Source organism: Maylandia zebra, linkage group LG23 (assembly GCF_041146795.1).
Source record: "Maylandia zebra isolate NMK-2024a linkage group LG23, Mzebra_GT3a, whole genome shotgun sequence".
NCBI classification, from domain to species: Eukaryota; Metazoa; Chordata; class Actinopteri; order Cichliformes; family Cichlidae; genus Maylandia; species Maylandia zebra.
This window is the reverse complement of record NC_135188.1, coordinates 48590063-48601888: the sequence shown is the minus strand read 5'-3', so window position 1 is coordinate 48601888 and position 11826 is coordinate 48590063. Positions and strand designations below refer to the sequence as shown.

Below are 11826 nucleotides of genomic sequence, written 5' to 3'. Positions count from 1 at the left end.
CCGTTCCGTAGTCGGTATCCGTAGCCAGTCTTGTTAATGATCTCACTGAGGGGGTTCAGGCCTATGCAGAACAGCAGTGGGGACAGAGAATCTCCTTGGTAGATCCCGCACTTGATGGTGACTTGTGCTATGGGCTTGGAGTTGGCCTCTAGTGTTGTACGCCACATCCCCATTGAGTTCCTGATGAAGGCTCTTAGGGTCCGGTTGATCTTGTACAATTCTAGGCATTCCAGTATCCAGCTGTGGGGCATTGAGTCATAGGCTTTCTTGTAATCAATCCAGGCCGTGCACAGGTTGGTCAGTCTGGTCTTGCAGTCTCGGCTGACTGTTCTGTCTACCAGTAGCTGGTGTTTTGCTCCTCTGGTATTCTTGCCCATCCCTTTCTGTGCCCCACTCATGTATTGACCCATGTGCCTTTTCATCTTAGCCGATATGATGCCTGACATGTAGTACTGAGGCAGGTTATTGGTCGGTACTTGGAGGGGACCGGTCCCTTCTTGGGGTCCTTGGGGATCAGGACCGTCCGGCCTTCAGTTAGCCATTCCGGGTGTCTCTCGTTAACTAGCAGCTGGTTCATTTGTGCTGCCAGACGCTCGTGGAGTGCAGTCAGCTTCTTCAGCCAGTAGGCGTGAACCATGTCGTGGAGGATGCCGTGCAGGTGCGTCCGCCCTCCCTGCATGGCACCGCAGACCACGCCCCACCACACACACACACACACACACACACACACACACACACACACACACACACACACACATATATATATATATATATATATATATATATATATATATATATATATATATATATATGTATGCATGGGTGCATCCGTATGTACGCATGTGTATGTATACCTTGTACATATGTTTTTGTATAAATGTATATGCCTGTGTTATTGTGTATTACACACAACGGAGAGATGCCAAACTGTGTTTCATTGTTCTTGCAACAGTGACAATAAAGAGCTATTCTGTTCCATTCTCTTCTAAACTGGAAACATCTTGATGCATGCTCAATCATTCAGGTAAGTAAATCCCAAAGGTTGATTCTGTTAATCTGGACATAGCGTTTTCAGTGGGAGAAACGCTTCGTCACACATCCAGGTGACCAGCTGACTGCAGGTTTCCGCAATCTTAAACTGGAAACACACATGAGGAGTTGACAACTACAACACAAGGGGGAATCCGGGGGCTTAAATAGACAGGACAATGGGGATGACTGGAAACAGGTGAGAACACAGCTGAAATAAATCTAACTAATGACACAAAGGAAATAGAACTAAAGACAATGCACACGGGGGATGACTAACACAATAAAACAAAAGGGCCAGAACTGAAAACACTGGGTCAACGACCCAGGAACCATGAAAATACATGTCATTAGTATGTCTTACATAATGAGCACACACAAAATCATTTATTGTTAGACGCAATCATAATAACAAAAGTAATTATAATAGCCAAGGATACTAAATTTACCTTCAAATAAAGTAAATTATTACATTACATTACAATGTTAATTATTATTATCACAAATTTACTATTTACTTTTTGGCTCCGCCTGAATGACAGACCTCACCCTGTCTCTAAGGCCAATCACTCTTCAGAGGAAGCTCATTTCTGTCATTTGTGTCCACAATCTCATTCTTTCAGTTATTACCAAGAGCTTGTGACAGTAGGTGAGGGTCAGGACATTGACTGACCTTAAAGAAAAAGCTTCCCTTTCACATTTAAGTCTCTCTTCACCACATAGTGGTACAATGTCCACATTACCGCAGAGGCAGCACCAAGAAATAGCTTAGATAGACTAGATTTCTGAGCTGAGCACTGGACAGGAGGAGTTTTCCTCACTCCCAGGAGGGTAATTTCTGTTCCAGCTGGGGCTTATAACAGTACCAGCTCTGCTTGTCATGTGTAGTATGACCAGGGCATGCTCCACCTGCCTTAGGTAAATACCTCTGGTGAGTCAGGTGACCTTGATAGTAAGAACACAACATAAATCACCACACTGTCTGTCATTGTTGCTTTCGTTTCTTTAGTCTTGCTTGTTTCTGGGTTCATTTTTGGCCATTTTGCTTTATTTAAATGTTCACAAATTTAAAAAAAGAGGGAAAAAAATAGGCTAATGATGTAAAAAGAATGAAAGGTGAAATGAAAAGTTTCTTTTCCTACAGATTGTAGTCTGTGTTCCAGAACAGTCCCAGTTACTTCAAAGAGGAAATATGTCTTATGTTGAACAATTATTGCAGCGAATTCCTCTATTTTTATTGATAATGTCATCGCAGTGAGCCTCTTCTTTGACTGCAGGCACAGTAATATTTTACTATAATTTTGGTATTTTATTCATGTGAATGTTTCAGTGCTCTGAATGATACTTACTCTTTTGGGTTTTGCAGGAAGAAGAGTGTGCTGTTTCTGGATTACTTAAAAGTGTCACGGACGAGAATGCGGTGGACTCAAGAGCAGACTCAATTTGCTTAGAACTGTGTATAATTTATTGAAAAGAACAAAACGTGAACGGAACTGGGTTTAACAAAAACCATACGCAGAAAACTAAAGGAAATCCGTGGGCGGAGAAACCGGCGTAGAGCACGGGGAGACTTCTAACGGGAACTTCTGTAAACACAGGGGAGAAATGTTACTGAATGGGAAACAAACGAGTAAGGGACAAAGGTACGGAGTGCCAGTGAATAGTCTTGGGCTTACTTGGCGACCCTAGTCATTTAACGGGGAAAAGGCTGCCAGGGGTGTATTCCAAAGAGGGTCAAGAGTGGAGAGTCCGGTCCAGATTTCGAAGAGATGGAGAATACAGACTGAAGGGCAGGCTGAGGAGAAGTGGAGTATATAATCCTCGGGTTCCGAGCAGATGGGAGGACAGGATGGAGACCAAAAACAGCACTACTGGTGAGTGCGATGGGTGGAGAATCTGAAGAATACAGGAAACAAAAACATATTAACCCAAGGTCCAGATATACAGAGTCAGAGCTCAGAGGAGGCCGAGTTTACCACAGATGGTAGCAGGACGAACTGGCGAGGAGTGGCAGGCCGTGCTGGCTTAAAAACCCTCTAGGTGGAGCCCCGGAGATTGACAACAGGTGATGAGCTGGCCAACTCCACTCCCAGGGACAAATGACAGGAACCTGGACCACGCCCAACCAGACACTCCCACAGCATATGACAAAAAGGAGCTGAGCAGTGAAGTCATCCTGCAGGAGAAACATTGTATGAACACTCGCAAAGACAGATAGAAAACTTAATTTCTTAATTTGTCCACTGAAGCAATCATCCTGGGAATCTGTGTTATGATGAGTGTGAATCTCAGGAAGCTAATGCTGAAACCATGTAGGGTTAGCTGATGCAGTAAAAGGAACCATCTAATGGCTCCTGTAACACTGAGCAGAAGGAGTCTTCATAAATAATGTAAAAATTATCTTCTTTTTTTTTTGGCTCTTTTGCCATCAGAATTGTTGTCTAAAGGCAAAGAAAGATGCCCAACGGATTTACTTTACCAAATTGACCATCCCAGCCTTGCCGTAATGGTCCATTTGATTCACCTTTTATTGTTTATTTTATTTTCACTTACTGAATACGGGACAGACTTGACTGGAGGAAAGAGAAACAGCTGAGAAGAGGGACGGGGGAGAAGGGCAAAAGACAAAAACCAACAGAACGGGCAGAGAAAAAAAAATGCATATATCAATCACCTGGGTCACCTGCTGAGAAAGAAAAAAGAAAGCAAGCAGAAGAGAACAAGAGTAATAGAATAAACAACATCACAATGATATATGGGAATATGACAGTAAATACTAAATGTTAAACATTATTGTGCAGCACATAAGATCAACAGAACACAGTGTGCTTTGAGGTAGGAGCCAAAAAGGGTGTAGTTTGTGGGTGTGATCACCCGTGTGTACACCTGTGAGCATGGACGCACTTGTTTTTTGTTTTTTAAAAGGTTCCTTCATGTAATAATCTGCTAGAGGGTGTGGGGGGGCCACAGCCCCGTCCTCCAGGGCATGAAGCAGGTGTGGAGGAGATCAAAACTCCAGACATCCAGAGGCCCCCAGAACACAAGAGACCAAGGAAGACCAACAGAGGGGCAGCCGCGCCACGGTCCCAGAAAGAGCTGAGGAGAGTCCCAGATGAGGGCTCACCCAGCCAGCCGCGCCTGAGTGACCGAGCCCCAGGCCGAGAGGCCGGGGGCACCCCACCTCCGAAGTGGCCCGAGCGAGCCCCAGGCTCCAGGCCCCGATAAGCGGCCACCAAGGAGTGAGCCGGTGTGTACCTGGACGCCCACCCCCGGACACAAAGAACCACTAACGCACCGATGTCCTAGGGGGACCGCCACTGGCAGGGGAAGTGGTGGTAGGGGGAGATAGGCCTCCAAATCTTGGAGGGCCTGAGATGTCCCCAGAGAGGTGGCGCCTGACACCCAACCTGACATATAGACACAGACATACAGGCACACACAGATACAAACATCCATTCCCACCCTCATGCTCTCATATGTACTTACTCCACACTCAACCAACGTGGAGACAGACATAAAGAGACGCTGTACACACGATCACACTCCCCAAGTGCACTCTACAAACCGGGTCTAGGTGCCCTTGCCCCTGGAGGGGGGCACTGCACCCAGACCCAGGTGGTGTTACCCTTTTCCCTACGGTGGGGGGAGGCAGACCGCCCCGACTCTGCAGCAGCAGGAAGGCTCCACACTCCAGACCGCAGTCGGACGGCCAACTCCTCCTCCTAGCCCCCCCGCTCCAGCAGGTCGCAGAGAACGGGGGTGAGAGAAGACTCCAAACCTCCCTCCACCCGCTCATTGTAGTGTTGATGCATGTGTGTTCTAAGGTGCAATGAAAACCCAGGAGGGCTTGGAGCTACCTGCCAGAGAGCAGCAGGTAAGCGCATGGTCCCTCCTGCTAGCCCTCAATGTCTATGTGTATTTAAAATTGAGAGGTGGGCAACGATGCCAGGGGTGGGGTGTACACCCTGATGGTACTTTGGACTCCGTGTATCGTGCCCACCCCCAAGATCCTATATGTATGTGTAATGAGAGTGTGAGTAATGTGAATGTCTAAGTTGTGGGATAAAATTGAGGCAGAGGCAGCCAGAAGGGGACAGAGGGGGGGGTAGCCTCCTCTGCACCCTGGTGACATACCCCTACTCCAAGGTCCTGCATGTGTGGGTGGTTGTGGTGGAGCGGGAAGAGGGAGGCAGCTGGAGATGGGGAGGGAAGGACGGGAGGGGCAAGTGACCCTTCCCTGGGGCCAGCTCCCCCGCTGACCCCAGTAGGCACCCCCATACTCCGCGACCCGCCAGGGAAAGGGGGCCCAGGCCCATCCAGACCGGGGCCCAGCGCAGCAGCGCCTCCCGGCCCCACAGAGCCCGGGACAGTCCTCCCAACCCCACCACAGAGAAAACTGCACCCACCCCACCATCCGCGCATCTTCCAGACTACATAAGACAATAAACACCCAGGCTGAGATCTTCCTCCACCTCTCCTGTATCTCCCCCTCCTGCAGAGAGAGTTCCTGAAGAGAGGAGAGCTCCTGCAAGATGTGACAATCTCCCCCACCAGTTGAAGAGCCCCCCAGGTGGCTCGATGCACCGGCGGCACCCTGCTCCAGGGCCGGGCCCCCATGCACCCACCCGCCCACAACCCCGGCAACACACCAACCAGGATCCAAGCCCCCGAGGCCCGGTCCGGGCCCCAGCCCAGAGACGGAGCGCCCCCAGAACCTCACGCCCATCCTGGACCCACCCAGGGGCAGCCAGGTTGCCAGGTCAGTAACCCACGTCCGTCAGCACAGACCCTCCCCTAGCCCCGCTGCACGTAGCCGCGAGGAAACAGTCACCTGAGAGCCAACAGAGCCCCTAACCGGACATGACCGCTACCCCGGGTTGAGCCCCCCAAGGAAGATGCCTCCGGGGAACCCCCCGACGCCCTAAGCCTGTCCCTACCCCCACACCAATCACAACAGTGAAGGCGGGACCAGACTATGACCCCCCACCCCCACTAAGTGATGGAGCTGATCAAAAGAGCCCAGAGCAATTGATCTGATGTGGTGGCAGAGGCTGTATCAAGACTAATGTAATCTAATAGATAATTTCTATATTGGTTAGAATTAAGATTGTTTTTATATTTCCAGTTCATGAGGACTGTTTTCTTGGCTATGCATAGGGCAGTGAAAACCATATGGGCTATATTCTTTTCTGAAGTGACATTATCTAAGCTGCCCAACAAACACACTAAGGGGGAAGTTGGAACGTTACATTTCAGACACTTCGATAAGTCTTCACATATCTCGCGCCAAAATTTCTGAACTGGTGGACAGAACCAAAGAGCGTGGATATAATTGTCCGGTGAATTGGTTTGGCAGTGTGAGCAGTTGTTGGTAGACGTAAAGCCCATCTTGAACATCCGATGACCTGTATAGTGCACTCTATGTAATATTTTGTATTGAATTAATTGAAGACTGGGATTTCTAATTAGATGAAAGGTTTTTAAGCAAATCTGAGACCAGAAGTTTAGGTCTAAGTTAACTGATAAATCCGCTTCCCATTTTGCAATAGGAAGTGATATTGATTCATCCGTTTTAGAAAGCATTCTGTATATTTTGGATAGTAATTTGGGGGTTTTAAGAGTAAGAAATTGAACCACACTTGGTGGTGTTTGTAGTTCAACTTGACCTGGTTTAAATTTCTTTTTTACTATGGATTTAATTTGTTGATATTCTAAAAGTCTTTTCTTGTTGATCCCATATTGTGTAACTAGTCCGTCAAATGAGATAAATTCTGTTCCTTCTAGTATATGTTCTAAATATTTGATTCCTTTACCACTCCAATCTGAAAAGTTTATCATATTATTGTTTTGTAATATGTCAGGGTTGTTCCAGATAGGTGTACGTTTGCATGGGATTAATGAAGACGCCGTCAATTTTAGAAACTCCCACCATGCTGTCAGAGAAGAGCTGATGTTGATGCTTTTAAAGCATTCATGTCGTTGGATGTTTGAGCTGATAAATGGTAGGTCTGAGATCTCTAGATTATTGCAAAGTGCTTGTTCTACATCTAGCCAAGGTTCATCTAAGAGGGTGTGTTTTAGCCATCCTGAGATAAACTGAAGCCTGTTGGCTAAGAAGTAGTGCTGAAAGTTAGGCAGTTCTAGTCCTCCTTTATCCTTGGTCTTTTGTAGTGTTTTTAAGCTTATACGTGGGGGTTTATTTTTCCAAAGGAATTTGGACATACATGAATCTAGAGATCTGAACCAATCTTGTGGCGGTTTAGTTGGGATCATTGAGAATAAATAATTTATTTTTGGTAAGACCATCATTTTTATAGCGGCAACCCTTCCCATGAGTGATATGGGTAGACATTTCCATCTAGCCAGATCATCTTCTACCTTCTTTAAAAGTGGGATATGGTTTAATTTAGTTAGATCTGCAAGCTTGGGTGAAACATTAATACCTAAATATTTTATATTTCCCGATTGCAGTGGTGTAGAAGAGGAATTATGGAAGGAGCAATTAATCGGTAGGACTGTAGATTTTGACCAGTTAATTGAGTAATCTGATATTCTTGCAAAAGAGTTTATCAATTCAATCACCCCAGAGATATTGGTTTGTGAATTTTGGAGAAAGAGTAACACATCATCCGCATAAAGGCTGATTTTATGTTCCACGTTCTTGCATTTTATGCCCTTAATTACTGAATTCTGTCTAATTGCTGCTGCTAGTGGTTCAATAAAAATTGCAAACAGTGAAGGGGAGAGTGGGCATCCCTGCCTGGTGCCCCTCAAGAGACAGAAGCTGGAGGATGTCTGGTCATTTGTTCTAACACAAGCTGTTGGGGAATTATATAATATTTTTAACCAGTTTATGAAAGAGGATCCAAAACCAAATTTGTGTAAAGTTGCAAATAGAAATTTCCAGTTAACTCTGTCAAATGCTTTTTCTGCGTCTAAAGAGAATATTGTAGTTTCTAGGTTTTTACTGTATGAGTAGTCTATCAAATTAAGTAATCTACGTGTATTTGTTGATGAGTGCCGACCTTTTATGAAACCAGTTTGGTCAGGATGAATTAAGAGGGGGGTTATTTTCTCCAGTCTCTTTGAGAGAGCTTTGCAGATTATTTTAAGGTCTACATTTATAAGGGATATTGGACGATAGCTTGAGGGATATACAGGGTCTTTGCCTGGTTTTAGCAGGAGATTAATGTTTGCAGAATTCATATTTGATGGAAGTCTGCCCTTTTCTTTAATTTCCAACAACGTTCTGTAGAAAACTGGTGCTAGAATCGACCAGAATTCTTTGTAGAATTCTGCAGGAAAGCCATCTGGACCTGGAGCCTTATTATTGTGCAGACTTATCAGGGCTTCCTGGAGTTCACCTGGTGTCAGTGGTGAATCCAGTGCCATTGCTTGAGTGTCCAATAATTTTGGAAGAGTTATGTTGTCCAAAAACTGATCAATTTCTTTTTTAGATGGGTTTATTTGTGGTGAATACAACGTTTTATAGAAATCCCTGAAAATGTTGTTTATTTGTATCGGATCATATATTGTGTTCCCAGATGAATCTTGAACAGCACATATAGTTGTTTTTTCTTTATTTATTTTTAGCTGGTTTGCTAGAAATTGACCGGATTTATTACCATGTTCATAATTTTGTAGGCGTAGTCTTTGTACTAAGAATTTTGTTTTTTTATCAATTATCTCATTTAATTCTAGTTTTGTTTTGCGTATTTTGTTCAATGTTTCCTGATCTTGGTGGGACGCGTAGGCTTCTTCTAGTGATTTGATGTTTTTTTCTAATTCCTGAATATTTTTGTTTTCTTTTTTCTTTTTATGTGATGAGAAAGAAATTATTTTACCTCTCATCACAGCTTTCCCTGCTTCCCATAGAACAGAAGCTGATGTTTCGGGAGTGTCATTATAGTCCAAATATGAAGTCCACTCTTTTTTAAAATATTTAATAATAATAATAAGTAAAAATTATCTTCAATGGCACTGCACAGAAATCTCCTTAATTGGGGCAATCATGTCCTGCTTCAAGTAATCTGAGGGGAAAGAGACCTGAGACTAAACAGGAGAAAACTCACTTTAATGGTCATTTCTACTTTTTTTTCCATAGTTTTTTTTATTAGTGCTGTCAGCGTTAATCTCGTTAAAATAACATTAACGCCATAACCGCATTAACGCGACAAATCTCCATTAGCAAGTTAACACTAACAGTTTTCAGGCCCCTCTTCTGTGGAACCAGCTTCCAGTTTAGATTCAGGAGACAGACACTATCTCTACTTGGATTATGTATTTGGATTAAGTTCTGCTGAATGATATAACTGTTATTTCCATGTATCCCTTAAAAATTATTATACATGACTTTCCATGGTGTGTTCCACAGCTTGTGGGAGTCTGTAATCTTGTATCTTTCAGGTTAAAACTGATTAAAATTGGACAGAAGTTGGAAAGAAGATGCAAACCGCAGCCTCCAGTGTGAAAGTCCCTCACTGTAGACCAGAACCGTATAACCTTGGGAAAGAAACAAGGTCATGCAATGGCAGACACTGAATAAATACAAGGAAAATCATCAAATCATAGCAGGACGTTTTTAGTCACTGAGCCAAAACAGTTCATGCTCTGCAGCAGATGGTGATTTAGAAGACGTGAAAATCCAAAAGCTGCATAAGTGATATAAGTGGAGCTCTGTGGGCCCTGTTGGTGTTGGTGTTTAGCACATCTTCTGAGTCAAAGACAAAGATTCACCCGCTGCCCTCTGGAGGTCTGCAGCTCTGCTCTGCCAAGTTCAAACTGTCTGGAAAGTCTCTCTGCTAAAGAAAAAACAATGTACCAAATGTAGACTTTAAAATTTAATCCCTATTTTAATTTAATATAAGCAGCAGCTGTGAGGAAAATTCAATATGAATGAAGAGTATGACCAAAAGGCGCCGAGTAAAACGCAGCGGTCTGGGGTAAAGATTCAGGTTTGCCTGTACTTCTGTCTACATTTGAAGCAGCAAGCTCTGTTACATCTCTGCGTCTCTCAAGATAAATGATGAATATGGATTTTTGTTGTCATACAAAGAAAACATCAAAATCTAATTCTTTACAAACAATTTTAGAAAGAATCACAACAATGACTAGATTCATGTATTCATCCATCTTTATTAAATCTGTCAAATCAGGCACAGATGGGTCTCCTATCTGTGTAGGCTGGGCTGGTCAATCACCTCATTCAATTTTAAAGTATGTGTTACAAGTAATTAAACACTACTTCACTCCAAGAAAAAAATACATAATTAGAGTAAATGATTCACCTAAGTGCAGGATTATGCAACAATAGTTTGCCAAAGAGTCATCATCAAATCCCCGGAAAGTTTCAGCAAGCAGTCGGTGGTTTACGACACCAACTCTCTGCCATCTATAATCCAGTTCTGAGATTCTTCCCAGACGCCTTAACGCCCACTCACATCCTGGGACATCTGACCTCAGGAAATCACATGATAGGGTGGTGCCAGGTTTCACAATGAACTCACCTGAAACCCTGGCTGATTGTGACCCACACCCGCTTTCACAGCTTGGCTCGTGTGATTAGGTAGAGGATGGATCATTAGGGGGTCCATGGCCCTCTCAGTGGGTTACTCCCACAGGGCTTAAATCTGGAACTCTCCACCATTTGACCCTCCAGTGTGTCTGGTGCAGTGTTAAGATAAGATAAGATAAGATAAGATAAGATAAGATAACCTTTATTAGTCCCACACGTGGGAAATTTGTTTTGTTGGGTAAGTTACTTTAAATTAGTAACTTAGTTACATTACTAGCTACTTCTATCAAAAGTAACTCAGTTACTTCAAGTTACTCGTTACTTTCAGAGTAACTAGTTACTAGGGAAAATAACTTTGGTTTTACTCAGAATTCTCTTGTTAATGTGTTGCTTCTGTAACTGGATACCCAGCCAGATTGCCAGTCTTCTAGCTTGCTTACTTGCCACAAGTGCACTGTGCCACCTACCAATAGAAAGGAAAAGATAATGTGCACATTTCCACGAGAGAAATCCCACGCCTGATTCTATCCTAGCCTGCTTTTTACATCCAACACAAAAACTGCAGTCGTGGTGCTTTCGATTGTACTCAGAACTCGGAAATTCTGCCTTCTGAATAGGAAGATGTAGGCAACACCAGACTGCAGATGAGCTGCATACAGGGCTGGACTGGGACAGAAAATTGGCCCGGACATTTTGACTAGAGACCGGCCCACCGTTATAGGAAAAATCATAAAGCCTTTGAATGAAGATAAACGCTGTTGTGACAGTGATGTACGCTGTTCTGATGGTGTATATGCATCAATCTATCAATCGTTTGTTGTAAGATTCAGATAATTATTTATTAAAAGTGAGACATTTTAAATGAGAACAAGAAAGAAAAGTATTTCTTTGTGCCCCCCTCTCCCTGTTAATGCCCTACCTGGCCCCCTGGCAACACTTTGCTAGACCCGCCCCTGCACAGTTACCAGCTGTCAGCTGCTTAGAAAAGGATCCTGGTGTTATTTGTCTCTCAGAAACAGTTCATAACTTCAACTCATTCATGTCACCTAAAAGGTAAACCTGTTTCTCCATCACCTGTTCAGCTCTGATGATCCAGTAAGGACATCTCCTGGTTTCATCTTCATGTTTCCCTCTCACCACATATCCAAACCGACATCATGACCAGCAGCTTTACAGCTGTGGCTCCAGCAAACATCAGCTGATACTAGAAATTAATATTAAATAAATTCTAACAACAGCTGATCAAGCTTAAACGTGCTGCTGTTGTTTAGCACGACATCCGC

The 11826-nt window shown here is 44.0% G+C and overlaps 1 long non-coding RNA gene across 1 annotated transcript; it reads right to left on the bottom strand.

Annotated features, from left to right (window-relative positions):
* Positions 1-2452: 2452 nt before the first annotated feature.
* LOC143415121 (uncharacterized) lies at positions 2453-3165 on the bottom strand. Its single transcript, XR_013095742.1, has 3 exons — positions 3006-3165; positions 2706-2925; positions 2453-2615 (listed from the first exon to the last, which is right to left on the bottom strand). It is a non-coding gene; the product is annotated as an uncharacterized LOC143415121 (long non-coding RNA).
* Between the last annotated feature and the right edge of the window lie 8661 nt (positions 3166-11826).